This window comes from Leuciscus leuciscus (genome assembly GCF_965113295.1).
Source record: "Leuciscus leuciscus genome assembly, chromosome: 3".
In the NCBI taxonomy this organism is placed as follows: Eukaryota; Metazoa; Chordata; class Actinopteri; order Cypriniformes; family Leuciscidae; genus Leuciscus; species Leuciscus leuciscus.
The window spans coordinates 58,479,802-58,485,930 of NC_138727.1; the positions used below are offsets into that span (position 1 = coordinate 58,479,802).

The 6,129-nt window shown below is 35.2% G+C and overlaps 1 long non-coding RNA gene across 1 annotated transcript; it reads right to left on the minus strand.

Annotated features, from left to right (window-relative positions):
• Window positions 1-2,882: 2,882 nt before the first annotated feature.
• Window positions 2,883-5,811, minus strand: LOC309493938. The gene is made up of 3 exons (XR_014204116.1): window positions 5,026-5,811; window positions 4,229-4,285; window positions 2,883-4,127 (listed from the first exon to the last, which is right to left on the minus strand). It is a non-coding gene; the product is annotated as an uncharacterized lncRNA (long non-coding RNA).
• Window positions 5,812-6,129: the final 318 nt, after the last annotated feature.

Sequence of the window (6,129 nt, forward strand, 5' to 3'; positions counted from 1 at the left end):
GCATTACCAGCTTCACTTATTAGTAACCAGACTGACTTTATTTATGTCAGACATCTACAGAAGTTCGTATTAAGAATTAAGAAGAGGTTTACATGTTGATTACTTGTTTGAAAGTAATAGTTTGATTTGATGTTACCATTGTGGCGATCAGTGTGTGCTTTAGTCAGGCTCTTGACTTTTTGACATTGCACCATTGAAGCATGTCACCATTGTTGAGATTCATATGCTGATTCTTGATGTCTGTGTGCGAGTAAAACTCACAGGAGCCCAAAATATGTAAATTATGTGTTAAAAATCATTTGATGTTCTGAATAAATTCTATTATTCTCTTGCTGTAGAATCACAACAATAAAACAGAATTAATAACATACTACCCGTATAAACATCCCACATAATATAAATGAGTTAAGCCAATATATAATGATGATTATATTCTTATCATCAATCAGCTTACAGCATCTGATTCTATTTTCTCTTGCTGTTCTCACCATAACAAACAGATACAGCTGCCTGAGAAAAACTAATGTCAAAAAGTCAAGAGCCTGACTAAAGCACACACTGATCGCCACAATGGTAACATCAAATCAAACTATTACTTTCAAACAAGTAATCAACATGTAAACCTCTTCTTAATTCTTAATACGAACTTCTGTAGATGTCTGACATAAATAAAGTCAGTCTGGTTACTAATAAGTGAAGCTGGTAATGCTGTTTGTAGAGTTGTTTAATCAGATCTTGAGAGATTTAATGTATTTTATCTTCAGTTGATTTCATCCAAGGCAGTGGCTGGAAGTAGTTCTTGTGTTTCTCTTTCCTTCAGTGATTATGCTTGTTAACAGCAGGTGTTCATCACTAATACAAAATCATTATTCAATCACTTAATTATCTCATTACCTCCAACACTGATTAAGTGTTACATTAAACAGCCTGTAGTGTGCACACTAAGCAGTGTTCATTTCATCTGGGCAAATCCATGTGGGGCCTACATGGAAACTGGGTGCAAGACTGTCTGGGTCCCAGTTAGATAGCCCAGGTCAAACCCATTTGGGCCCCACATGGCTCTGCTGGCTGGGTTCTCTGACACACCCATCTAAGGCCTCGGAGCCTTTAAAGTCCCACTCCGATTATATTTTGAGCTATTTTTTAAACATTCTCAGTGGTCTTTAAATGATGATTATGCCGTTTTTAGCCAAAATCACAAAACCTGTGCCGTTTTCTGGGACTTCGCTTCAGCAGAGCGGCAGTAGCTCATTAGCAATTCGCTTCTGCGTTGTGGGCGGAGCCGTTGGCTGAAGCGAGATACATAGGCAGCAACAGCCTCTTTCTGTCTTTCTTTCTTTCTGTCAACACAGAAAACATTTCATCACTGGATAGTTTTTTTCGTTTAATTAAAGTGTTGTTTTATGTCAGCTGAATGTCCGGAATGCTTTTCAGAGAAGATAAGGAAACTTATTTAGCACAATTCACACCCAGCGGCAATTCAGAAAAAGAAAAAAAAATATCTCTGAATGCTCCACATGAAACTTTGGTCTTCCGACCTTTTACCGCCGTGTCGATTTATTTTGATTAATATGTGCGAGGGAGAGAGAGCAAGACAGCGCTTAGTTTGGAGACGGTGAGGTCTTGTTAACACTTTCGCCTGGCTCCGAAGACAGAGAGTGCGCGCGCGCGCGTCCGGGTCTCTCTCTCTGCTCGTTCTTTCAGTTATAAACATGTCCTGTCACAAGCGCAGCAGTTCATCTACATTACTCACCGATCAAATAAGACTTTGGCGGGACAAAAATTCACTTTGGCGGGCGCTAAAACAAGTTCAATGCAGGAAAATTCATGCGTGAATTTAACTGAGTAGTACATAACCATGCACTCGCACAAATGCGACCACATAAAATTTTAACTCGCACATTCTCAAAAAATGGTCGCAGTCTGAAACCCTGAAACGTAATCCATTCATCTCTCACAGCAACATGTTTTGGTAAAGCATGAAAGCTAATACCAATATCTTTCCTCTTAGCATTGCAACCCGCTACCGCACATAGGTATTGATCCGCCATCGTCTTCTCTACTCCTCAGAACCTGAGCGGGCGGGGCGGAGGGGAGTATGAGCTAGATTTGGAGGGGGGGGGGGGGGGGGATGCAAAAAAAACTTGCATCACAATAAGTGTATTGTGATTGTCAAAACATTTTAGTAACTAAACTGAATTGTATTAGGTTTAGTGACAACATGTTACAATGTTTATATGGTACAATTTCTGGTAAGTTTTTTTTTTTTTTTTTTTTTACAAATTTCACGATTTCAATTCAATTCTTGTGATTTGATTTAATATTGACTCATTTGAATAAATATTAGGTACACAAGATAGGCGTTAATTTTTCTCAAGAAAAAAAAAAAAATACATAGGCTACATACAGACAGCCCTATCAGCTGGTAGTATTGTTTAAGGTAAAAAATAACTCAGATTAAATATAATGCGTTTTTTATTATAATAACAACTTTATTTAATGATATAAGTACAAATATAATAAATATGTAATATAGTACACATATTTAGCAAAATACTTTTTCTAGCCAACTAACATGCCTACACTGAAAAAAATGAGTCGTTGGATCAAAGTAAAAAAATTACTTCAACTTGTTACAAGTAATCGGTTTACTTTATCTCAACTTAAAAAAATTCATTTACTCAAATCACATTTCCATAGTCAACTGAAAGTAAAAATACTCTTTCAACCAAAGAGATATGTTTAATTAGCATTAAATGATAAATTATTATTTGGATTAACTTAATTTTTAAAACTTTTATATATTAAATATCAAAATAAATACAAAACAAAATTACAAACATGAAATATCAAACAAAAAATAAGCCTTTTACACTCTGGAATCAAACATTTAACTGTTTATTTAGTGCAATCTTCCAACAAACTCACAGAAACCAGAATTTCCACTTGTTCTAAAAACATTTGATGAAGAATTCATTTGATTTACAAAAGTCAATACTGAAACCGTTTTAGTGCATGACTTAATAAAAATAAAAAAATACATTCAATAATAAAACCGTCAACAATGTCCATTTGCTACAGTAAAATTGTCACTCGACATTTCAGATTATCTTGCATTAAATTTTGGAATGTAACAGAAAACATTGAAAAGCCCTTAATATGGCATTGATAAATCATCCAGTGTAACATCAATTCATTGAAAAAAAACATTGAAACAAATCAACATTGAAAGCTCCTTAAAATACATGACATGCAGGAACATTTAAAGGGTTAGTTCACCAAATTAAAATATTTTTTATGAAATCTGAGAGCTGTCTCACTCCTTCATAGGTTGCTAGGTAATTTCATTCTGCCGACCAAGACAAGTTAATAAAGACATTGTTAAAATAGTCCAAGTGACTACAGTGGCTCAGCCTTAAGTTTAACAAGCGACGAGAATACTTTTTGTGCACAAAAAAATAAAAAAATAAATTACGACTTTATTAAACTATTAATTTTCTTCAGTTTGGGTCTGAGTGAGTTCACGAGAGCGCCACGACACATGCGCGAGAACTGAGATGATGACGCTCACGATCATTTGATGGGAAAGGCTGAAAGGTAAGCCATTCATTTAGCGCCATTGGCAAGGCACTTATACGTTTTCTCGTTGGTTTCTCACGATTCGGACATCCAGTAAATGTACACTTTAGAACCATTTTAAACACTACATCGAGACCCATCTGCGGCATCTTCTCAGTTCTTGCGCATGCGTTGTGTTGCTCTCGTGAACACGTCTAGAAGATGAACAAAAGTCTTACAGGGTTGGAACAACATGAGGGTGAGTAAATACGGACAGAATTTTCATTTTTGGACGAATTAACCCTTTAAAATCCATTCGCATCTTCGCTATATCCATGACAATTTTTTTTAAAGGCCTCAAAGGTATATTTAAGTGCTTCAGGATACTTCAAGTTCTCAGTACGTGATTCCAAACATCATGGCACAAGCAGATGCAACTGAGGACAACTCATGTAAAACCTCAGTACCATCAATGACAATGCTGATGTCCAGGGGAGTGCTTAGACCATCACTTTCACAGAGCACAAAAACTGTCCAAGTTCTCTCTGTGCTTCATCTTTCTGGCCAATCTGAAAGACACACAAGCAAAAAATAAAAAAGAAACAATTCTTACTCAGAGAGCTAATTCATAAATTCAACTGCTCTTACCAAAAAGAGACCAATTACTTACCGTTATCTTCTGACTGGACTACAATGACTACAAACTGTTGTCTTTCAACATCTCTATCTTAAAAAAAGACAAACACAGCAATCACCAACTTTCATAAAGAAAATTAAAATGCATGGATTTGCTTTTGCACCATTTTTGCACCATTTTTGCAAGAGCCAAAAATTGTGCAAGTTTGGATATTTATATTAATTAAATAAATTGGTGTAATTTGAACGTTTATCAATAATTATTTTCAAAGTTGCAAAGATGTCATGTCATACAGATTTCATAAAATAATGTATTTTGTGTAACGTATTATGTAATAGGTCATTGCGTGCGTGTATGCATGTTTAAACTTTTATGACGTAATCAGAACCTACTGTAGTGTGTTAAAACGTCAACAATGTAATTGATCAATCAAGTATTTACCATATATTTATTATTTTAAGGTCACACAGTAGTATGTATATATGAGGCTACTGTCACTTTAAGAATTAACACACATACCAACAAAGACAAACTCGATTTTTTGGCAAATGTTTAAGACACAACCAAATGTGTTAAAGTGAATACTTGGCAAGGTACACATTTTCAATTAAAATTAAATATCTATGACCATTCAAACGCCATATGACACTAAAAAGAACTCAATTCAGTGCTGTGCAATATATTGATAAAGTCTAAATTCTCTGATGTCCACTTTGAATACAAACTTTGAATTATTTGATAAAACACTTGCATTAATCCGTTAACTGATCCTTATGTGATTATAAATGTACGGTAGAAACAAATTTAACATAATTTGTAAGATTACTCACCATATGTAATTTTGTGTCCACCATGAGGTTATCCTGCAGCAAAAGAAGATGGTCGATAAGAATTTTGTCCGTGGTCACGGGCTTAAACACAATGCAAACTTGTCATTTGATTTGAAGCATGATCATCACACCAACTTAACTGTTGCTTGACTAATTTTAAAGTATTAACCACTCTTGCTACTTTATTTTTCTCATTCACCAATGTTTCTACATCAATCAAATGTCAGAAACTTTATGCAATCCACTCAATGAACGAAATGCAGATATACGCAATGTATTATTATTTACAATCTCTACCGATAGTAACAATTATATAGCTACTATTTTAGGGGTTTTCCTGGCTCAAAATGAGTTGAAGGTGGTAAAATCCTGCTTGGAAAATAGGTATCTGAACTTGGGCTGTCACGATTATTAAATTTGGTAGACGAGGAGTTTTACCGCGACGCGCTGTTTGAATGCTGAATGGAGAATGATTGACAGCTGCAGCGGAGGGAAGACGAGTTTGCGTAAACTTTAATTTAACGATGTAAAATTTCTTCTGTCCCTCACAACAAGATATGAAATAGCTTTACACCACTTAAATCATTATATTAGAATTTGTGAATGATTGAGTAACAATATTTCTGATTATTTATCGCGACAGGCCTAATCTGAGCCTGTCTGAGTTTTGAGGGCAGCCGGATAGGGCACGCCATTTGACGGAGGCGGTCGCCTTGTAATTCTCGATGCAGGAAAAACCCAAATAAATAATGTAATTAAAAGTCCACAAATTATCTAACGTTACTACTTAAGTAACTTATCTATTAATGGCTATCCATCGTTACTAGGCCTTACAGTTATAGCTAACATTAACTGTACACTTGAAATATCAGATGACTCTGACCAAAATAAAATATAACTGTTATTCAACCAAACACATGCATGAATGCATTGAATTGTACTTTAATATTCTACAAATGTATATCAACGGCGATAAAACTTAATGAAAACTTATTTTTAGGATTACTCACCAATACTGTGGATCCGCAACGGTCTTCATACAGCAAAACAAGATGGCGGCCGAACAGAAAATTCTCGACCCAAGCTTGATGACGTCAGTAGTCA